Source organism: Lethenteron reissneri, chromosome 69 (assembly GCF_015708825.2).
Source record: "Lethenteron reissneri isolate LAM-NWPU_2019-01 chromosome 69, ASM1570882v1, whole genome shotgun sequence".
NCBI lineage: Eukaryota > Metazoa > Chordata > Hyperoartia > Petromyzontiformes > Petromyzontidae > Lethenteron > Lethenteron reissneri.
In genome coordinates, this window is record NC_083847.1 from 7,089,295 (window position 1) to 7,114,165 (window position 24,871).

Below are 24,871 nucleotides of genomic sequence, written 5' to 3' on the forward strand. Positions count from 1 at the left end.
GGTCTCCATTTGACTTTGTATTGTCTCGGAGGAAGTCCACCCACACCTCCACTTCCACAAACTGCTGGGAGTTGCCTCGCTCGGCCTCACAGTCAGAATTCTCCTCCTGCTTCACGTTGCCTCCAGCGATGTGAAGGTCCGATTTGGGAGTTGAATCTTCATCTTCACATTTTACCTTCACTTCTTCGCTCTTCACCATCACGTCTTCATATTTCACCTTCACCTCTTCATATTTCACCTTGATTTCTTTAAAAGCGTCCAAGCTGGGATTTTCTTCCAGTTCTTGTTTGATGAGGGATGGGCTCATTGAGGCACTTGACTTTCACAAGCTGATTTCACACTCCACTCCTTGTGGATTTTCTGATGCTTGCGTGTTCTCTGGTGTCTTTGAAGATTTGGTGAAAGTGTAAACGCCTTCTCACACACACTGCACTTGAAGGGTTTCTCTCCCGTGTGTGTTCTCTTGTGTATTACAAGAGCAGATGACTGTGTAAACGCCTTCCCACACACACTGCACTTGAAGGGTTTCTCTCCCGTGTGTGTTCTCTGGTGTGCTACAAGAGCAGATGAATCTGAAAACGGCTTCCCACACACACTGCACTTGAAGGGTTTCTCTCCCGTGTGTGTTCTCTGGTGTATTACAAGAGTAGATGACTGTGCAAACGCCTTCCCACACACACTGCACTTGAAGGGTTTCTCTCCCGTAGTGTGTTCTCTTGTGTGTTAGAAGAGTAGATAAATATGAAAACGCCTTCCCACACACACCGCACTTGAAGGGTTTCTCTCCCGTGTGGGTTCTCTGGTGTGCTACAAGAGTAGATGAATCTGAAAACGCCTTCCCACACAAAGTGCACTTGAAGGATTTCTCTCCCGTGTGTGTTTTCTGGTGTTTTAAAAGAGCAGATGACTGTGCAAACGCCTTCCCACACACACTGCACTTGAAGGGTTTCTCTCCCGTGTGTGTTCTCTGGTGTGCTACAAGAACAGATGACTGTGCAAAACGCCTTCCCACACACACTGCACTTGAAGGGTTTCTCTCCCGTGTGTGTTCTCTGGTGTTTTACAAGAGCAGATGACTGTGCAAACGCCCTCCCACACACACTGCACTTGAAGGGTTTCTCTCCCGTGTGTGTTCTCTGGTGTGTTACAAGAGCAGATGACTGTGCAAACGCCCTCCCACACACACTGCACTTGAAGGGTTTCTCTCTTGTGTGAGTTCTCTGGTGCCGTGTCAAATGTTCAGGACGATCCGTGCTGTATGCACACCGGTCGCATTGTTGCCTTTTTGCACCGAGCCGCGCCGAGTGCCTTTGCTCCATCAGACCACTTCTGCAGAGGCAGCGATAGCTGCAGACAGAAACAAAGAATATCCACACCATCTACACATCAGTATCGAGGCACAGAGGAATGCATATACACAGTCACACGTGACTTACACGTCTATAGTTATTCATATATTTATGATATAGTAAAAAAAAAGTGTCCCAAATTCATCACACAGGCTGTTATGGCACACAATGAGAGGCCAAATGGTCATAAACATGCCTGGAAGCCCTCGTATCTTCAAAATGAACGTTAACCCAAAACTCAGCACACAATTTCAGCTGTTTGGCTTCTAAATAAATGTTTATGAAAGCTAAATTCAGCTGACATAGCAAAGGGTGTTGAAAATAATACTATTTGTGTTCAGCACAAATGCATAAATTAATGTTCAATCGCAATTTAGGTGTGAAGCCAGGCACAGATGTCCTTGATTGCTGGGATGAGCAGTTCCGACTTCAGCTGCTGCACGTGTGTGCTGTGATCACTTCCTGACTCCATTCTTACAAAGAGTTCCAGAGGAAAACTAAAATAAACTACTGTTTTGATATAACCTCTGTGCTCAATAGAGTTAATAGACTTTACTGCAAATACAAACTTGACACTGTTACACACTCAGAGGTGGAGCCAGGATTTTCAGATAGGGGGGGGAAACCCCTCCAGCAATGAAAAATTACAGGAGTTGTTAGTGAGATAGGAGTTGTTAGTAAGAAAGGACTTGTCCCTTGCTTTTCATTCGACGCGTGTGATCGTCATCGCGCTCGCTGAACGTGTTGATGCCTTCAGGAAAGAAAAATAGACTTTTGTATTTTGGGGGGGGGGGGAGAATGACCATGACGTATGTGGCATCAACCCGCATCACACCTGAGCTAAGCGCTCTGCAATGCTTACCCCCCTACCACATGGCTCTTCGCGCGCCGTACTTCTAGAGCTGTTCACAGCGTGCCGGGAGATTTTAGGTGGCGCTTCGCTCCTGGCCGATTAAGTCATTGGCTTCTCGGAGTTTCAATACAATCCGTGTGAAGAACGGGTACAACTGGCATCTTAAATATAAAGCAGAACTTACACCTGTTTGTTTGTGTGAAGCAGCAAAAACTCTCCAACGCTGTGAGCTCTGGCGTCATGAAATTTTCACAGCTTATGCTGTCTGGAATTTTTAAGCGAACGCCGCGTCATTCCCTTCCCGAGTGGCAAAAATCGACCTGACGTAGCAGTGGGTTCAGGTTGAATTTCCTTGAGTGAAAACATCCGATTTAGGTAAATTGAAGTGTTTCGGCTTCTTTCTTGCATGCATCAATTTTTTCAGGGTTTTTCATTGAATTATGAGGGAATATTAAATTAATCCAAGACAAGAATCCAAGTCCCGGGCAAAGCCGGGTAGTGAAGCTAGTTACTAATAAACCCCAATGATCCTATCGAAATTACGGATTTCTATCGGATCGTTGGGGGGGCACGTGCCACCCCACCCCCACTGGCTCCACCACTGTCACACACTGGCATGGTTCACAGGTGGTGGTGTGTCCAGACCCACGCCTGGCCACCTTCACCTGCTCAGTATTAATGCTTCCTCACTCCACCAAGTAATTCTTTGAGGATCAACCAACACAGCCGAGGCTGCGTGTCTCTCTGTGGTGAGATGTTAACTACCTGTCCTGGCATACAGGAAGTCGTGGGTTCGATCCCGACTCTGACGCCTGCTGTATATTTGTAGTTTACGTGTCTCTCTCTCTCCCCGTGGTCGCGTGGATTTCCTTCCCGATCCCCGGGTTTCCCCTCCACATGTAGAGAGTGAACACCGCCACGCGTCTAGAGTGAACACCGCCACACGTCTAGAGTGAACACCGCCACGCGTCTAGAGCGAACACCACCACGCGTCTAGAGTGAACACCGTCACACGTCTAGAGTGAACACCGCCACGCGTCTAGAGTGAACACCGCCACACGTCTAGAGTGAACACCGCCACGCGTCTAGAGTGAACACCGCCACGCGTCCAGAGCGAACACTGCCACGCGTTTAGAGTGACCACCGCCACGCGTCTAGAGTGAACACCACCACGCGTCTAGAGCGAACACCACCACGCGTCTAGAGTGAACACCGTCACACGTCTAGAGTGAACACCGCCACGCGTCTAGAGTGAACACCGCCACACGTCTAGAGTGAACACCGCCACGCGTCCAGAGCGAACACTGCCACGCGTTTAGAGTGACCACCGCCACGCGTCTAGAGTGAACACCACCACGCGTCTAGACGTGAACACCACCATCGCGTCTAGAGTGAACCACCACCACGCGTCTAGAGTGACCACCGCCACGTGTCTAGAGTAACACACCACCACGCGTCTAGATGTGCACACCACCACGCGTCAGAGTGAACACCCGCCACGCGTCTAGAGTGAACCCGCCACGAGTCTAGAGTGAACACCACCACGCGTTTCTAGAGTGAAACAACCACCACCCGCTTCTAGAGTGAACACCACTCATGCGTCTATAGCGAACACCACCACGCGTCTATAGTTGAACCACAGCCACACGTCTAGAGTGAACACCACCACGCGTGTAGAGTGAACACCACCACGGTCTAGAGTGAACACCACCACGCGTGTAGAGGTGAACACCACCACGTGTCTAGAGTGAACACCACCACGTGTCTAGAGTGAACACCACCACACGTCTAGAGTGAACACCACCACGTGTCTAGAGTGAACACCACCACGTGTCTAGAGTGAACACCACCACGTGTCTAGAGTGAACACCACCACGTGTCCAGAGTGAACACCACCACGTGTCTAGAGTGAACACCACCACGTGTCTAGAGTGAACACCACCACGCTGTTGACGAGCCTCACCTTGTTGTTGTTGTGGGCAGGTCGCTTGTGAAAACAAGAGCGGTACAGCAGCTCAAGCGGGCGTGGCCTGGTAAAAATAAAAACTGTGTTAATGTTTAAAGTAAAACAAAGGTACAAAGTGGCGAGCCGGGTCAAGACAAATTCAACTTAAGCGAGAGAATTGAAGCGAACGCGACCAGGCGAGGGCAGGAGGCAAGGCCCCGCGTTGTAAAGTTACAACGTGGACATCGCTTCCATGCTCGCTGCTACTCAATTGACATCCCGACGAGAGAGAGAGAGAGGCTCTACCTCGGTACACAACCACCACCACAACAACAACCACAACAACAACCACCACAACCACAACAACCACCACCACCGCGATGAGAATTTCTCACCTCAGATTTCAGTGCACGGGCCGAGCGGCAACTTCCTGGTCCCTCGTGACGTCACGCGGCAGCAGGTGACATGACGTCACTCGCGGGGTACAATGACATTCCCCTCTCACAATGAGCGGCTCTCAACTCGCGACGACTTTCATGAATAAATTATGTTAATGAGCCGCCAGTCACCGGGCGTGGCTTTGCCCAAATAAGGATTGGCACTGGAACAGTTATCGGCAGCGGCTGGGTGGATGTGACGTCACGCTCAAGAGCACGGTGGTCGGGTGGTGAGTGACATGACGTCACTAACGAGGCACATTTCCCCCTGGCGTTTGACGCCGATGAGGTCACGCTGAGCGGTGACGTCAGAGAGCGGGGTCGGAGTTCAAGTTTGTTGACAGAAAGGGAGCGGCAGTGTCGACTCAGCCTCAAACGAGTCCCCGGTGCGGTGTGTAGTCAACATCGCCAGCACTGGGGAGACAAAGGCGGCCGGGCGTGGTGCTGGCCACCCACCCCCCCCTCGTGTGCCGTGACGTGGCTTGGCTCTCCAGCACACCGCTGGCGACATTTCACGATGACATTTTCACGTCCATGAAAAGACAATCGCCATACTAACCTAGGTCGTTTTTTGGCAAAATTTACCCAATTTTCCGAGCTTTGTTTTTCTACTAAAAGTGCATTCCTTGGTTGTGTTTAGCCTGAGTAGCCCATATATTATGTAAAAAAGTGGGGAATTTCATGCATGAAATTTTCGAATATAAAAAAGTTAATCGGCATACTGTGCCGATTTTTAGCCCAAATAAGCCCAACTTTCACAGCTTTATTTTTGGACGAAAGTTAAGTCCTCTATTGTATTTACCCTTAGTATGCCATGTATTAGATTAAAAGTGGAACATTTTATGATGAAATGTTCACGTCCCAATATAGAAAATCGGCATACTAACCTAGGCCGTTTTTGGCCAATGGCCAAATTTTTACAGCTTCATTTTTCAATAAAAGTGCAATCCTCGGGTGTGCTTAGCCTTAGTATTCTATATATTACGATAAAAAGTGGGAAATTTCACCATTAAAATTTTTAGTAAAAAAATAAAATCGGCCAAAATTGGCCAAACTTTCACAGCCTTATTTGTCGAAAAAAGTTCATTGGCTCCATTGTATTTAGCCTTAGTATGCTATGTATTAGATTAAAAGTGGAAAATTTCACGATGAAATGTTCACGTCCCAAACAGAAAATCGACATACTAACCTCTACCGTTTTTGGCTAAAATTTTACGACTTTTACAGCTGTATTTTAAAATAAAAAGTGCATTCCTCGGTTGTGTTGAGCCTGAGTAGCCGATATATTACATTAAAAGTGGGAAATTTCACCATGAAATTTGAAGTAAAAAGATCAAATCGGCATACTTTACCAATGCCGTTCTTGGGCAAAATTCGCTACATTTCCATAGCTAGATTTTTCAAGAAAAAGTGAATTCCTCCATTTTGTTAAGCATTAGTATGCTCTATGTTACTTTAAAAGTGGGACATTTCACCAAAGGAAATGCCCCACACCAGGCCCTGGCTCCACAAGATACCACCCTTATGGCGTTCTTGGTTTTGTGCCCAAGTGACACATTTGCTGCCAACCTGCTCTACCATTAAGTTCCCTCCGACTATACACGGACTGCTAAAAACATGGAAGCGAAGTGCTGCTGACGGTGAATCGGATGCCTTAGGACGAGTCTACACAGTTCATCCCAACAATCAGCAGTGCTACTTTCTCCCAATGCTTCTCCATGTTGCCAAAGGGCACACATCTTTTCAAGACCTATAAACAGTGGAACGAGTTGTCTGTCAAACATACAGGAAAGCTTGCAATCTTCATGCAATTCTTGCGCATGATCACCTTATTCATAAAGCTTTGACAGAAGCTTCTGTTGGTCAGTCCCCTTTCCAACTGACATTGCTCTTCTGCATGACTCTTCAAGTTTGCAGCCCATCTAACCCCATGGGACTCTGGCAAAAATACAAAGAGGGCATGAGAGAGGACATCCTCCACGGAGCTCAATAACAAGATACTAACCTGGACGTCAACTTTTCTGATGTTATCTTCAAACAGGCCCTCATCCTCCTTCACGACAAACTGCACTCCATTGCTGGGAAATACTTCACGTCTATGGGACCACCAACACCCTACAGGGACAACCTGCATGCTCTTGCTCAAGAGATACTACGTGAAATATGCTATTATGCTTGACAGATTCTTAAAAACTTTAGGAAAATTAACCAAAGCTGATGGATGCACAAATAGAAGCCTACACGGAAATCTTGGAAGACATTGAGACTACAAATCGAGTCATTTTTATCCTTGATGCACCTGCCAGTACTGGGAAGACCTTTGTTTTAAAACTGCTCCTCGCAAAGGCTTGCCAGAGAGAGAAAATTGCTCTAGCTGTGGCATCACAGGGGATTGCTGTGTAAGTCGATGTGTGTGTGTATTTGAGTCCATATGTGTGTTTAGGTAAATGTGTGTGTGTAAGTCGGAGTATCTGTGTCTTTTTTGCCCAGGCAATGCCAGATGTTTGTGTGTGTACGTCGATGTGTGTGTAAGTCCAAGTGTGCATATTAGTCCATGTGTGTGCATGGCTTCATGTGAGTCACTGTGTGTGTGCGTCTATCTGTGTCAGTTGATGTGTGTATGTACATCGATGTGTGTGTGTGTGTTAGTCCATAGGTGCTCGCTAACAGCACTTGACCCGACAGTCTGTTAAGGCTGTATTGGGGATCTTTGTCTTTGTGTATTGGGAGCAAGTTTGAGTGGCGTGTAGTCGTGGGAGCTGAACGGGCGCCTGCTGCTACTGACAATCGTTGACTCCGGTGGGACAGACGCTGATAGACAGACACAGACAGACAAGACAGGCGGACAGACACAGCCAAGAGGAGCAGAGAGACACAGAGACGACATAGACAGAGACAGGCAGAGAGAGAGACACATAGAGGCGAACAGACACAGACGGACAGCGAGATGTTGAATCGAACTCACTGAACTCGCTCCATTGAAAGAGATTCCTCGATCTTTGCCCATCCCCAGAAGTCGTTCTCGTTTCTATTAATTTCATTGTGTGTGGTGTGTAGTGTAAGTGTAGGGATGTTGGAGAGAGGGCCGTTATGCATGGCAGCCTATGGGAAAGAAACACAGTGGGCGGGGCTACGTGTGTGCACAGGGAGATGCCCTCTGCGACGTCCGAGCCAGACACCCTGGGGGGGGGCTGGTTCGGCGTTACGATCCCCCGGGGCCCCACCCCTCAAGGAGGGTTGGGTATAAAAAGGGGTCGTTATATGGGCTTAGTCAGTTATGTTATAGTTAAGCTAAGAAGTCGGAAGACGTCGTAGCTAGAGCCCTGGACTCCCCCTGATCGCCGCCCTTATCAGGGCCCCACGGGATCAGGCTCGAGCCAGTGGCGTGGTCCCGTGAACCAGAGCCAGTGCTCTGGGACTCCGGGTACCGTAGCCCGATTACCAGTGTCGGGCCAGACAGCCTCCCCTAGCTCTTTAGTGGAGGACTCAGGGGATAGGCTATGGATAGCTAGGGGTATTCCCTGAGTTATACGGGTGAGGGGGCCGCTACCCCCTCTAGTGCTGTCCTGTACTGGCAACCTGTTAAATAAATATACGTGTGCCTCAACTCCGTTGTCAAGCGTCCTCGACGGGTACTTCATTTGGCGTCAGAAGTGGTAAAAATGGAAACGCGCCATACAGCTCGGACCAGGGTACCACGAGAGGAGGACGCCGCGGAAATCGCCGAGCCCGAGACAGAGCAACAAGATGGGGTGCAGCCGGAGCCTGGCGCCTTCTCACCGGGACGTCAGCATGGAGAGGGGCCGCAGCCAGATGCACTACGACTGGCTCACGAACGGCTGGCGGAGCTACTTTATGCCGCTGCCGCCACACTGGAAGGCATTACGCGGTTGGGGGCTGGTGGTCCACCGCAGGGCGAGGAGAACCGGCGGCCGGAGCACTTTCCCGCCATTTCAGCGACTTCAAAATTTGAATTTCCCGCCATGGACGCCGCGGCTGTTCGGGGCGTGGCCAGCTTAGACATCGGCTCCGACATCGCCGTCGCCGGGGCTGCAGCGTCATCGCAGCCGAAGGATGCGTCATCGCTGCCGCGACAGGCGATGCCATCGGCCAGTCGCGCCGAGGCACCGCCAAAGGGAGGTGAAAGCAACCTGCGGGAGTCCACATCGACCGCTGCGCTTCACCAAAGACTGCCCCCGCTGAAAGAATTCATCGGTGCGGAGGGTGACTGGGGCGGCTTCCGGCGACGCTTCCTCGCCCATCAGGAGATGGCGCGGTGGTCCGACGAGGAGGCCCTTTGCGCGCTGCCGGCGCTCCTCGATGGGGACGCGCTCGCCGCACTCACGTCGGCGCCAAAAGAGAAGCGGGCTACACTACCAATGGCGCTACAGCTGCTGGCCGGGGTCTATGGACCTTCAGCCGAATGCCGTCAGCAGTTCTACGATCGCAGGCGGGGTGAAAAAGAGTCGCCTCTGGCTTTCCGGACAAGTCTTCTGGCGCTGGCAAAAACAGCCTTTCCCCGCATGGACGACGACGGCGTGGACGCAATGGTCGCGGAGAAGATCCTCCTCTTGGCGGACGACCTCGACATCGTCGTCATCGCACAAGGGGATGCAGAAATGACCTCCCTCCAGGCTGCGCGACTCCTCCACGCCAACCTTCTGCAGCAGCGGCGAAAGGCAAACAGGGCATCGGCTGGGCGTGCGGTGGCTGCAGCCACCCTTCCGTCAGAAGAACTTTATGCCGTCGACCATCGACGGCAACAGACGACGGGGGCGCGGCCGGGTCGGGACGGGTCGAGGCGTTTCGACCGTCCATCGTCTCCATCGGCGCTCCCGCGGTGCTTCAACTGCGGCATCCGGGGCCATGTCGCCTCGGGGTGCCGTTCTCCTCGACAGCGGGGGACGACGCCTCGACAGGACGCCGGCCCTCCTCTTCCTCCTCCCAAGCTCCAGCACCATGATCCGGCGAGTCGCGGCACCTCACATGTTTGGCCAACGCACCCACCTGTCGCACACTCTCGCACCGTAACGAACGGGGGGCCGGTGGGGCGCTGCGATGGACCGGCGCGGATCACTGCGGGGACTCAAATCGAGCCCGAGCGGTGGTCCGTGTTGGCCCATCGCGTGGTGGCCGCGGCGTCGGGATCGTCGGCCGTGGTCGGTTACATTGATGGGGTGGAGGTACGCATCATAGTCGATACAGGGGCATCGGCGACAATTATTTCGGAACTAATTTACAATATTCTACCGGTGCAGAGCCGTCCTTTGCTACCGGTTAATGTCCCTTTCTATGCCGCTAACGGGGGCTCTCTCGGCATCGTGGGACAGATTCGAGCGCAAATTTCTATCGGGGACATCAAATTGTCGGGGCCGATTTTTGTCTCCTCCTCACTGGCAGTTCCGTGCCTGCTGGGGACGGACTTCTTGGGCAGGATGCCAATTCGTATTTTGATCGACCAAGGATGCATTGAGCTTCCGTCGGGGCGACGTATGGCGTTCCTGCCTTCCCCTGTAGCGACTCGGACGGCGTTCGCGACGGTACCGGCGTTCGTCGTAAAAACAGTGCGTGTGCCGCCGGGGGCACAAATGCTGGTACCTCTTAAACTTCGTAGGCCCTTCGCTAAGGGTGTTGGGGATCAGGGTGTTGTGCTGGGGCCGTCTAGGGCCGGGGTTAATGGGCCTCATTTAATTCCGGCCCAGACCATCGTAAGGGGGGACGAGGATCCCTTCATCGCGGTCCTCAATGTCGGGTCGCAGACAGTAGTGGTTCCCCAAGGGACTGTGCTCGCTCACGCGACGCCGGTGCCCTGCGAGGAACCTGCCGTGAACCACATTGACACTGCTGCTCAGACGCACCCGCATTCGGACGGCGATGAAGGGTGGCTCGACGCGCTTTGTGCGGGATCGACGAACCTGTCCAATTTAGAGCGCCAACGGCTTAGATCGCTGCTAAAGGAATTTTCCGACGTTTTCAGTCGGAATAAATACGATTTGGGTTGTACTCACCTGCTGCGTCACCATATTGACACGGGTGACAGCGCGCCTATTCGCCAAAATCCTTTTCGGTTGAGTCCCGCCGAAAAGGACCATGTCAAATCGGCTGTCGATGACATGTTAGCCGCCGACATTATCTCTCCCTCTACCAGCCCTTGGGGAGCACCGATTGTCCTGGTTAAGAAACAGGATGGCTCGTTGCGGTTTTGCGTAGATTTCCGTCGCCTTAATAAGGTTTCGGTTGCCGACGCATACCCGCTCCCACGGATGGACGAATCGCTGGACGCCTTGGCGGGAGCGCGATTCTTCTCCACACTAGATTTACTTTCGGGATTCTGGCAGCTTCCTCTGGACGATGACTCGAAGCCTAAAACCGCTTTCCGTACACCGCACGGTCTGTTCCAATTCAACCGGTTACCGATGGGCTTACACTCAGCGCCGGCAACCTTCCAGCGGTTGATGGAATTGGTTTTGGCTGGATTGCAATGGGAATCGTGCCTGATTTATTTGGATGACGTAATTGTTTTTGGAAGAACCTTTGACGAACATCTCCAGAGGCTGCGGGCGGTTTTCCAAAGGATGCGGGCTGCTAATTTGAAATTTAAGCCCCAAAAATGCTATTTGTTTCGCGAGTCAGTGCGTTATTTGGGGCACATCGTGGGGCGCTCGGGTATTGCTACCGATCCCGCCAAAACGCAGTGTGTCAGCTCCTGGCCAATTCCGACCTCGGTGGGGGAGGTGAGGAGTTTTATTGGCTTCGCTTCATATTACCGACGGTTCGTCGCTAATTTTGCTACAATTGCCAAACCCCTACATGCTTTGACATCAAAAGGGGTTCGGTTCCACTGGGGTCGGGATGAGGAAGTAGCTTTCTGCTCCCTTCGGGATGCATTGGTGAAGGCTCCTCCTTTGACTTACCCCGATTTTTCGAGGCCGTTTTTGCTCGACACCGACGCGAGCAACACAGGTATCGGAGGCGTGCTTTCCCAGGTGGTTGATGGCGTGGAACGGGTGGTTGCGTACGGCAGTCGGGTGTTGTCTCCAGCGGAGCAAAAATATTGTGTCACCCGTAGAGAACTGTTGGCAATTGTTTTCTTCATCCAACAGTACCGCCCATATCTGTACGGTCAGCATTTCACTGTCCGTACGGATCATGCGGCACTGCAGTACGCCCTGAAGGTTCAACAGCCATCGGGACAATTGTCCCGATGGCTGGAGGTCCTCCAGGAATTCGATTTTGACACCACCTATCGTAAGGGCATTCGCCACACAAATGCGGACGCTCTGTCGCGCATGCCAACCACCTCCGAATGCGCATGCCTCCTGGGGTCGGGGCGTTGCAAGCCAGCTGGGGACATGACGGTTCCAGTCCTGGCGGCCGCCGCCGATGTTGACACATCGCTCCCCGATGAGATCGGGAAACAGGGAAGGGATTCCCTGCTTGGGTTGCCTGTGATTGAGTGGGGACGCCTCCAGATGGAGGACGCCTCCCTCCTCGCGCTGCGTCGTCGCGCCAGGGAGAGGGGGTGTGGGACGGGTGATGCCGACAATTGGGAAATACACGCGGGCTTGCTCATGCATTGGGACGGTAAATCCCACCGTCACCGGCTGGTAGTTCCTGCGGGGTTACGGGGTAAGGTGGTGTGGGCTGCTCATGAGCGCCTCCTCCACCTGGGTACCCAAAAGACCCTCGCCTCGCTCCAGCTGGATTTTTTTTGGCCGGGCATGACACGGGATGTCACGGATCTGCTGGCAGCATGCCCCCGGTGTGCGCAACGCAAACCACCAGCTCGGGAGTCGAACCCGCCGTTGCAGTCCATCACAGTCTCCAGGGTGAACGAACTCGTAGCGTTGGATATCCTGGGGCCGTTTCCCGCCACCCCTAGGGGCAATAGATATTTGCTAACAGGGGTCGAATACTTCACACGCTGGCCTATGGCCTGGCCCCTGGCAAATCAGTCGGCAGCAGCCATCGTGGACGCCTTTGTCCAAGGCTACGTCATGGACAAAGGTGCTCCGGAGCGGCTGCTGACCGACCAGGGTAAAAATTTTTCCGGGAACCTCCTCAAACAAGTCTGTGATCTCCTAGGTACAAAGAAGATTCGTACCTCTCCCTATCACCCACAAACTGACGGGATGGTCGAGCGTCTGCATCGTACCATCACGTCTATGTTGTCGCACCTGGTTTCGGAGTCACAGACCAATTGGGACTTGCAAATTCAGGGGGTCCTGGCAGCATATCGATTGGCCCCCCATGCTGCCACGGGATTTTCACCCTTCTTTCTCATGTATGGTCGCGAACATGACCCACCTGTTCGGGCACAGCTGCAGATCCCCGCGCCTCTAGGTAAAATAAAATTGGACGAGCACGTTAAATTTAACCTTCAAAAGCTAACTGAGGCGCGGGATGCTGCCATGCTCAATTCCCGCATGCGCCAAAAGGCGAATGAGCGCCTCAGACTCGCGCGCGCGCACGTGCTGCAGTGGAAGCCAGGGGACAGGGCATGGCTGCACTGTCCCCAGGTACCGCTTGCGACCTCCTCGAAACTGGTACGGCCATGGCGGGGCCCCGTCGAGGTGGTCGAGGTTTTGCGACCGCAGTGCGTTCGTATCAAGTGGGGGAGGCGCCGGTGGTTCGTTCACCCCTCTAGACTAAAACCCTTCGTTGCGGTGCGGGGCTCTGCTCCACACGCGCAGGGCCAAGCATGTGAGGGGTCGACCGACCCGGAGGGTCCGCCTCTGTTGATCTCACCTGACGTCTTGCCGGTTGCCCCGCCCCCAGGTTCTCCCGGAATGACGGGCTCGCGCACATCCCTCACGGGGGATGCCGAGGGTCCCGCCACTCCAATTGCGGACTCGCCTCGGATGGGACAGCGGCCACCGAATGGTCCGCCATCTGAGGTTGGCCCTTGTGACGGGCCTGCGGCAAGGACGCGCGCTAAAATGCGCAGACTCTTATAAAAACACTGGAACGCGAACAAGAAGTGAAAACGAAACGAAAATAAGAAGAAAATTTTTTTTATTTTTTTTGCGTTTTCTGGTACACTTTCGTGTGCTATTGTTACTGGACGCTGCGTTCGTGTGGCGCTCTTGGCGCGTTGTTGTATTATGGCTGTGTGTGTGTGTGCGTCTTGTGTGCGTGTTGTGTGTGCGCTGAGGGTTCCGGGAAATGTACATATCTTGCCTCTACGGATTTCGTATTTATTCGGGGGGGGGGGGCGCGTCGGTTTGTTCTCCCTTTAGGGGCATTGTTAGTGTTGTTGTTCAATTCTCGTTCTGTTAAATGAAAAAATGGGGCACACACGGGGGGAGTCAAGGGGTAAAGATTCATTTGTTGAAATTGTTGCAGCCGGGACGGCTGCGAGCTATGCGGGGGGGAGTGATGTAGGGATGTTGGAGAGAGGGCCGTTATGCATGGCAGCCTATGGGAAAGAAACACAGTGGGCGGGGCTACGTGTGTGCACAGGGAGATGCCCTCTGCGACGTCCGAGCCAGACACCCTGGGGGGGGGCTGGTTCGGCGTTACGATCCCCCGGGGCCCCACCCCTCAAGGAGGGTTGGGTATAAAAAGGGGTCGTTATATGGGCTTAGTCAGTTATGTTATAGTTAAGCTAAGAAGTCGGAAGACGTCGTAGCTAGAGCCCTGGACTCCCCCTGATCGCCGCCCTTATCAGGGCCCCACGGGATCAGGCTCGAGCCAGTGGCGTGGTCCCGTGAACCAGAGCCAGTGCTCTGGGACTCCGGGTACCGTAGCCCGATTACCAGTGTCGGGCCAGACAGCCTCCCCTAGCTCTTTAGTGGAGGACTCAGGGGATAGGCTATGGATAGCTAGGGGTATTCCCTGAGTTATACGGGTGAGGGGGCCGCTACCCCCTCTAGTGCTGTCCTGTACTGGCAACCTGTTAAATAAATATACGTGTGCCTCAACTCCGTTGTCAAGCGTCCTCGACGGGTACTTCATAAGCAATGTGGGATATCGATGTACACGGACATGAACAAGATCAGCAGACAAGACGTCTTTCATACTCTTTGGTTCTTTCAGTAAAGTCACGTATGTAGAACAAATAAAATAATAAATAAATCACGAAGTTTCAATCGCAACACGAGCGGTCGTCCTCAGGCGACAACATCCAGACATTGTCGCGGCAGAAGTCACGTGAGCTACAGCTGAGCATTGTTGTAATGCGGTGGGCTCACGCGAAATTGATTTCTGTAAGACGAAGGTACTTTGAAAACCCACTGGCGATGCTCTTATATATAAGCGCACAACTTTATCTATCTGTGATGAATGCTGCACTTTCCGTCGTTTTCATGCAGGGGGCGCTGTAACCCTACGCGCCCCCTGCATGAACGACGGAGGCACAGTGACAGACGTTCGATCACGTTGGAATCGATCTGCAGACGGCGGTCTTCTGGCACGGCCAGCTCTGTGTCGCCTCATCTCCACCTCGCGATCCCAACCAGGTGAAAGTCCGCATCGAACCGAATCCCCGGCAAGGCCATCTACTTCACGACTAGAGAAAATTCACACGAAATGTCGTTTTCAATGAAGTCTTCCAGATGTAAAATATAAGCTTTTAATTAAGTACAATTATCTAATTCAAAAACATAATACAATTCAAAGTTGTTTCATTTTAAAACTTCAAAACGGAGCATCGGGTGTTTGCGTGGATGCGTCGTTCGTGGACAATTTTCTTCGTGACTTTCCTGGCCCAAGGCCGTAAACGGTTGAGGGGCACCGCAGGCGGTCCGGCTTGCTTCAACCCCATGGTTGTCAACATCCAGACATTAATCGGCAAGGACCATTTCTTGTCCTAGTTCGCCAACATATATAAGACGTCATGCAAAATTCTAATGAGTGTTGTTGTGGAGAATGTATCTACTAGATGTGCTCTGCCTTGTAACCGAATACAAATCTGTACCAAAAATGCATTCCAAATGTGCTCTTAAAATGACCTCCTTGCTATGAAGCAGATCAGCAGACACGACATCTTTCATTTATCGATCTCTCCACGAAACAAATGAATGTTTTACACAAACTATAACTAGCACAGACTTCTGGGAGCGCGTCATTGATTCAGTGCAAGCCACATGTGGACCCTTATTGGTGCACAGCGTCTCAACAGCAGCCGGGCTTGTTTCAACCGATAGTTAGGGACATCCAGACATTAATCAGTAAGGAGTATTTCTCGTCCTAGTTAGACAAAATCTACGTCAACACGTAATGCAAAATTATAATTCGTGTTGTTGAGAATGTATCTCCTCTACGTGTAACTTTTAAGTGGTTTGCCTTGTAACTGATGAATGATACGAGTGTGCTCGCTATTTTAAAGACAATGAGTTGCTCCAGAGGGAGATGCTTCCTGAAAACACAAAAATACCCTTTGACCTGTATCACAAGAACAATGAGTCTCACCTGAGTTATCTGTACAGGTTACTTGCAAAACACACACTGTGTCCTAACATGACTCATTCAAAGTTTGACCCTTGTAGACAAAAGGTTACATGTACGCACACCATCAGACAAGTATTCATTCTAAATTCGTGACAGGCATATTAACAAAATTTAATGACTGCACTGAAATATACTGCATTAGGTTACATCGCATTAACAAGCTAATTAAAAAAATACGCACCGTCTGCTTAACAGTGTATGTACAACATACTAATGCACCATTCAAAACGAGTAGGCCATTGCATGCTGGCGTCTGGGTCAAAATTGATCAAAAAAATTCTAAACATTACCTACAAACTCCACAACCGAGATGCCACATCAACCATCGCCCCCTACTGACAGGCTCTTGTCCACGTGCAGGCCGGTGCATGGCCACCACCTTGTGCCACACAGGGGCAGCTGCTACTTGGGGATGCTCTTAGAGTGTTTGAAAAGAGATACGATACAAAACTCCGAATTGCCGAGGCAATTAAGCAAGCACCATATAAATGCAATTATGATAACATAGTGAATGCTTGGGAGCTTATTGGCTCTCGCTCCTAGTTAGAGATCTACCCAACACACAGGTCCACAAAGACTGGCCGCTCTTACCCTGCAGGTTGCACCTAGGAACTGAGTGTTCAACTTCACATTATTGTCATTAAAGGCCTGTGACAAAGGTGCATCTATTGGAGCGACATCGTTTCAGGCTTACACATCTACCGGGTCTCCATTCGACTTTGTACTGTCTCGGAGGAAGTCCACCCACACCTCCACTTCCACAAACTGCTGGGAGTTGCCTCGCTCTGCCTCACAGTCAGAATTCTCCTCCTGCTTCACGTTGCCTCCATCGATGTGAAAGTCCGATTTTGGAGTTGAATCTTCATCTTCACATTTTACCTTCACTTCTTCGCTCTTTACCATCACGTCTTCACATTCCACCTTCACCTCTTCATATTTCACCTCGATTTCTTTGAAAGTGTCCAGGCTGGGATGTTCTTCCGGTTCTTGTTTCATGAGGGATGGGCTCATTGCAGAACTTTGACTTTCACAAGCTGATTTCAGACTCCACTCCTGGTGGATCTTCTGATGCTTGTGTGTTCTCTGGTGTCTTTGAAGATTTGGTGAAAGTGTAAACGCCTTCTCACACACACCGCACTTGAAGGGTTTTTCTCCCATGTGTGTTCTCTGGTGTATTTTAAGATCAGATGAACGTGAAAACGCCTTCCCACACACACTGCACTTGAAGGGTTTCTCTTCCATGAGGGTTCTCTGGTGTTTTACAAGAGCAGATGAATCTGAAAACGCCTTCCCACACAAAGTGCACTTAAAGGGTTTCTCTCCCGTGTGTGTTCTCTGGTGTCTTACAAGAGCAGATGAATATGAAAACGCCTTCCCACACAAAGTGCACTTAAAGGGTTTCTCTCCCGTGTGTGTTCTCTGGTGTTTTACAAGAGCAGATGACTGTCCAAACACCTTCCCACACACACTGCACTTGAAGGGTTTATCTCCCGTGTGAGTTCTCTGGTGTGCTACAAGAGCAGATGAATGTGCAAACGTCTTCCCACACACACTGCACTTGAAGGGTTTCTCTCCCGTGTGTGTTCTCTGGTGTTCTACAAGAGTAGATGACCGTGCAAACGCCTTCCCACACACACTGCACTTGAAGGGTTTCTCCCCAGTGTGAGTTCTCTGGTGCAGTGTCAAATGTGCAGGACGATCCGTGCTGTATGCACACCGGTCGCATTGATGCCTTTTTGCACCGAGCTGCGCCGAGTGCCTTTGCTCCATGAGACCACTTCTGCAGAGGCAGCGACAGCTGCAGACAGAAACAAAGAATATCCACACCATCTACACGTCAGTATCGAGGCCCAGAGGAATGCATATACACAGTCACACGTGACTTACACGTCTATAATTATTCATATATTTATGATATAGTAAAAAAAAAGTGTCCCAAATTCATCACACGGGCTGTTATGGCACACAAAGAGAGGCCAAATGGTCATAAACATGCCTGGAAGCCCTCGTATCTTCAAAATGAACGTTAACCCAAAACTCAGCACACAATTTCAGCTGTCTGGCTTCTAAATAAATGTTTATGAAAGCTAAATTCAGCTGACATAGCAAAGGGTGTTGAAAATAATACTATTTGTGTCACGCACAAATGCATAAATTAATGTTCAATCGCAACTTAAAGGTGTGAAGCCAGGCACAGATGTCCTTGATTGCTGGGATGAGCAGTTCCGACTTCAGCTGCTGCACGTGTGTGCTGTGATCACTTCCTGACTCCATTCTTACAAAGAGTTCCAGAGGAATCTTAATTATGGAGCTTTCGTGACTGCAGGAATTATTCTTTGGTTCTTTCGGTTAAGTCACGTCTAAAGATAAAATAATGAATGAAAATAAAAGCATACTGCTTTTATTTTAATTTATTATTTTATCTTTAGACGTGACTTAACCGAAAGAACCAAAGAATAGTTCCAGAGGAAAAATAAAATAAACTACTGTTTTGATATAACCTCTGTGCTCAATAGAGTTAATAGACTTTACTGCAAATACAAACTTGACACTGTCACACACTCAGAGGTGGAGCCAGGATTTTCAGGTAGGGGGGGGAAACCCCTCCAGCAATGAAAAATTACAGGAGTTGTTAGTAAGTAAGGAGTTGTTAGTGAGAAAGGAGTTGTTAGTAAGAAAGGACTTGTCCCTTGCTTTTCATTCGACGTGTGTGATCGTCATCGCGCTCGCTGAACGTGTTGATGCCTTCAGGAAAGAAAAATAGACTTTTGTATTTTGGGGGGGGGGGGGGGGGGGGAAATGACCATGACGTATGTGGCATCAACCCGCATCACACCTGAGCTAAGCGCTCTGCAATGCTTACCCCCCTACCACATGGCTCTTCGCGCGCCGTACTTCTACAGCTGCCGATCCCCGGGTTTCCCCTCCACATGTAGAGAGTGAACACCACCACGCGTCTAGAGCGACCACCACCACGCGTCCAGAGCGAACACCGCCACGCGTCTAGAGTGACCACTGCCACGTGTCTAGAGTGAACACCGCCACGCGTCTAGAGTGAACACCGCCACACGTCTAGAGTGAACACCACCACGCGTCTAGAGTGACCACCACCACGCGTCCAGAGCGAACACCGCCACGCGTCTAGAGTGACCACTGCCACGTGTCTAGAGTGAACACCGCCACGCGTCTAGAGTGAACACCGCCACGCGTCTAGAGTGAACACCGCCACACGTCTAGAGTGAACACCACCACGTGTCTAGAGTGAACACCGCCACGCGTCCAGAGCGAACACCGCCACGCGTCTAGAGTGAACACCGCCACGTGTCTAGAGTGAACACCGCCACGTGTCTAGAGTGACCACTGCCACGTGTCTAGAGTGAACACCACCACGTGTCTAGAGTGAACACCGCCAAGCGTCTAGAGTGAACACCGCCACACGTCTAGAGTGAACACCGCCACGTGTCTAGAGTGAACACCGCCACGCGTCCAGAGCGAACACCGCCATGCGTCTAGAGTGAACACCGCCACGCGTCTAGAGTGAACACCGCCATGCGTCTAGAGTGAACACCGCCACGTGTCTAGAGTGACCACTGCCACGTGTCTAGAGTGAACACCGCCACGTGTCTAGAGTGAACACCGCCAAGCGTCTAGAGTGAACACCGCCACACGTCTAGAGTGAACACCGCCACGTGTCTAGAGTGAACACCGCCACGCGTCCAGAGCGAACACCGCCACGCGTCTAGAGTGAACACCGCCATGCGTCTAGAGTGAACACCGTCACGTGTCTAGAGTGAACACCGCCACGCGTCTAGAGTGAACACCGCCACACGTCTAGAGTGAACACCGCCACGTGTCTAGAGTGAACACCGCCATGCGTCCAGAGCGAACACCGCCACGCGTCTAGAGTGAACACCGCCATGCGTCTAGAGTGAACACCGCCATGCGTCCAGAGCGAACACTGCCACGTATCTAGAGTGACCACCGCCACGCGTCTAGAGTGAACACCACCACGCGTCCAGAGCGAACACCGCCACGCGTCTAGAGTGACCACTGCCACGTGTCTAGAGTGAACACCGCCACGCGTCTAGAGTGAACACCGCCACACGTCTAGAGTGAACACCACCACGTGTCTAGAGTGAACACCGCCACGCGTCCAGAGCGAACACTGCCACGCGTCTAGAGTGAACACCGCCACGTGTCTAGAGTGAACACCGCCACGTGTCTAGAGTGACCACTGCCACGTGTCTAGAGTGAACACCGCCACGCGTCTAGAGTGAACACCGCCACACGTCTAGAGTGAACACCGCCACGTGTCTAGAGTGAACACCGCCACGCGTCCAGAGCGAACACCGCCACGCGTCTAGAATGAACACCGCCATGCGTCTAGAGTGAACACCGCCATGCGTCTAGAGTGAACACCGCCACGCGTCTAGAGTGAACACCGCCACGCGTCTAGAGTGAACACCGCCACGCGTCTAGAGTGAACACCACCACGCGTCCAGAGTGAACATTGCCACGCGTCTAGAGTGAACACCGCCACGCGTCCAGAGTGAACACCACCACGTGTCTAGAGTGAACACCACCATGCGTCCAGAGTGAACACCGCCACGCGTCTAGCGTGAACACCGCCACGCGTCTAGAGTGAACACCACCATGCGTCTAGAGTGAACACCACCACACGTCCAGAGTGAACACCACCACGCGTCTAGAGTGAACACCACCACGCGTCTAGAGTGAACACCACCACACGTCCAGAGTGAACACCGCCACGTGTCTAGAGTGAACACCACCACGCGTCTAGAGTGAACACCACCATGCGTCTAGAGTGAACACCACCACACGTCCAGAGTGAACACCACCACGCGTCTAGAGTGAACACCACCACGTGTCTAGAGTGAACACCACCACGCGTCTAGAGTGAACACCACCACGTGTCTAGAGTGAACACCGCCACGCGTCTAGAGTGAACACCACCACGCGTCTAGAGTGAACACCACCACACGTCCAGAGTGAACACCACCACGCGTCTAGAGTGAACACCACCACGCGTCTAGAGTGAACACCACCACGCGTCTAGAGTGAACACCACCACGCGTCTAGAGTGAACATCGTCACGTGTCTAGAGTGAACACCGTCACACGTCTAGAGTGAACACCGCCACGTGTCTAGAGTGAACACCGCCACGTGTCTAGAGTGAACACCACCACGCGTCTAGAGTGAACATCGTCACGTGTCTAGAGTGAACACCACCACGTGTCCAGAGTGAACACCACCACGCGTCTAGAGTGAACACCACCACGCGTCTAGAGTGAACATCGTCACGTGTCTAGAGTGAACACCGCCACACGTCTAGAGTGAACACCGCCACGCGTCTAGAGTGAACACCACCACGCGTCCAGAGTGAACATTGCCACGCGTCTAGAGTGAACACCGCCACGCGTCCAGAGTGAACACCACCACGTGTCTAGAGTGAACACCGCCACGCGTCTAGAGTGAACACCGCCACGCGTCCAGAGTGAACACCACCACGTGTCTAGAGTGAACACCGCCACGCGTCCAGAGTGAACACCACCACGCGTCTAGAGTGAACACCGCCACGCGTCTAGAGTGAACACCGCCACGCGTCTAGAGTGAACACCACCACGTGTCTAGAGTGAACACCACCACGCGTCTAGCGTGAACACCGCCACGCGTCTAGAGTGAACACCGCCACGTGTCTAGAGGGAACACCGCCACGTGTCTAGAGGGAACACCGCCACGCGTCTAGAGTGAACACCACCACGTGTCTAGAGTGAACACCACCACGTGTCTAGAGTGAACACCACCACGTGTCTAGAGGGAACACCGCCACGCGTCTAGAGTGAACACCACCACGTGTCTAGAGTGAACACCACCACGTGTCTAGAGTGAACACCACCACGTGTCTAGAGTGAACACCGCCACGTGTCTAGAGTGAACACCGCCACGCGTCTAGAGTGAACACCGCCACGCGTCTAGAGTGAACACCGCCACGTGTCTAGAGTGAACTCCGCCACGCGTCTAGAGTGAACACCGCCACGCGTCTAGAGTGAACACCACCACGTGTCTAGAGTGAACACCACCACGCGTCTAGAGTGAACACCACCACGCGTCTAGAGTGAACACCGCCACGCGTCTAGAGTGAACACCGCCACGCGTCTAGAGTGAACACCGCCACGCGTCTAGAGTGAACACCACCACGCGTCTAGAGTGAACACCGCCACGTGTCTAGAGTGAACACCGCCACGCGTCTAGAGTGAACACCGCCACGCGTCTAGAGTGAACACCGCCACGCGTCTAGAGTGAACACCGCCACGCGTCTAGAGTGAACACCACCACGTGTCTAGAGTGAACACCACCACGTGTCTAGAGTGAACACCGCCACGCGTCTAGAGTGAACACCGCCACGCGTCTAGAGTGAACACCGCCACGCGTCTAGAGTGAACACCACCACGTGTCTAGAGTGAACACCACCACGTGTCTAGAGTGAACACCGCCACGCGTCTAGAGTGAACACCGCCACGCGTCTAGAGTGAACACCGCCACGCGTCTAGAGTGAACACCACCACGCGTCTAGAGTGAACACCGCCACGCGTCTAAAGTGAACACCGCCACGCGTCTAGAGTGAACACCGCCACGCTGTTGACGAGCCTCACCTTAAATTTCGATTTAAAGCTTTCGTGACTGCAGGGATTCATCTTCTTGGTTCTTTCGGTAAAGTCACGTAGAAGGGAAGTAATAAAATAATAAAAATAAAACATAATAAAACAATTCTCACGACGTTTCGGCCACAACGCAAGCAGCCGTCCTCAGGTGAAAACCAGGTCCGTCGAGGCGACAGAGTCTGAATGAAACAGCACACGGGCTGAGAGCATATATATAAGCTGGGCGCATTGACAAAGGAATTTGCATATCAACAGGAATTTAGCATATTTATGGGAAATGCAGGAATGTAATTAGTACTGCATATGCATGTGCATTATGCAGGATTAACAGCATCAAAGGGAGCTGCAGCTACTGCTGCTGCTGCAGTTTCTGCTGCTGCTGCAGTTGCTGCTGCTGCAGAAAGTGCAGCAGCAGCAGCAAGTGCAGCAGCAGCAGCAAGTGCAGCAGCAGCAGCAAGTGCAGCAGCAGCAGCAAGTGCAGCAGCAGCAGCAAGTGCAGCAGCAGCAGCAAGTGCAGCAGCAGCAGCAAGTGCAGCAGCAGCAGCAAGTGCAGCAGCAGCAGCAAGTGCAGCAGCAGCAGCAAGTGCAGCAGCAGCAGCAGCAACTGCAGCTCCCTTTGATGCTGTTAATCCTGCATAATGCACATGCATATGCAGTACTAATTACATTCCTGCATTTCCCATAAATATGCTAAATTCCTGTTGATATGCAAATTCCTTTGTCAATGCGCCCAGCTTATATATATGCTCTAAGCCCGTGTGCTGTTTCATTCAGACGCTGTCGCCTCGACGGACCTGGTTTTCACCTGAGGACGGCTGCTTGCGTTGTGGCCGAAACGTCGTGAGAATTGTTTTATTATGTTTTATTTTTATTATTTTATTACTTCCCTTCTACGTGACTTTACCGAAAGAACCAAGAAGAGGAGCCTCACCTTGTTGCAGAGGTGTGGACTCGAGTCAGACTCGAGTCATGAATTTGATGACTTCAGACTCGACTTGGACTTGCATAACAATGACTTTGTCCCACCTCTGCCTTGTTGTTGTTGTTGGCAGGTCGCTTCTGAAAACAAGAGCGGTACAGCAGCTCAAGCGGGCGTGGCCTGGTAAAAAATGAAAAAAGAAACTGTGTTAGTATAGAATATTTAAACAAAGGTACAAAGTGGCGATCCGGGTCAAGACAAATTAAACTTAAGCGAGAGAATTGAAGCGAACGCCATCAGGCGAGGGCAGGAGGCACTAGGCCCCGCGTTGTAAAGTTCCACCCTGCACATCGCTTCCATGCTCGCTGCTACTCAATTGACATCCCTACGAGAGAGAGAGCAAGGCTCTACCTCGGTAAACAACAACAACCACCACAACAACCACCACAACAACAACAACCACCACAACAACCGCGATGAGAATTTCTCACCTCGGATTGCAGTGCGAGCGCAGAGCGGCAACGTCCTGATCCCTCGTGACGTCACGAGGTGACATGACGTCACTTGCAGGACAAGACACTCTCCTCCCACAACGAGCGGCTCTGCAACTTAAATTATGTTAATGAGCCGCCAGTCACCGGGCGTAGCTTTGCCCAAATAAGGATTAGTACTGGAACAGACATCGGCCGAGCGGAGGTGACGTCACGCTCAAGAGCGCGTGAGTTGGGTGGGGTGAATACCTTGGTGACATGACGTCACTAACGAGGCACACCTCCCACTGGCGTTTGACGCCGATGAGGTCACGCTGAGCGGTGACGTCAGAGGGCGGGGTCAGAGTTCAAGTTTGTTGTTGTTGGCAGTGACGTGGTGAGCGCTGCGCTCCGCACCGACCAGCCGAGTTCCATTCCCGCTCGTGGCCAACGCCGCCAGTGACCACTTTCTGAGCCGGTCCTGAGCCTCCCCTACGTCGACTCAGCCTCAAACGAGTCCCCGGTGCGGTGTGTCAACATCGCCAGCACTGGGGAGACAAAGGCGGCCGGGCGTGGTGCTGGCCACCCACCCCCCCCTCTGTGTGTGCCGTGACGACCTCCACCGGTGCTGCTACTCGCTATGAGCAGCACTTTGTGGATGTCGCGGCTTGGCTCTCCAGCACACCGCTGGCGACATGTCACGATGACATTTTCACGTCCATGAAAAGAAAATCGCCATACGAACCTAGGCCGTTTTTTGGCAA

At 52.0% G+C, this 24,871-nt stretch overlaps 1 pseudogene; it reads right to left on the minus strand.

The window, feature by feature from the left end:
- The window catches only part of LOC133360679 (zinc finger protein Xfin-like), a 265,251-nt pseudogene continuing 240,380 nt past the window's right edge, over positions 1–24,871 (minus strand).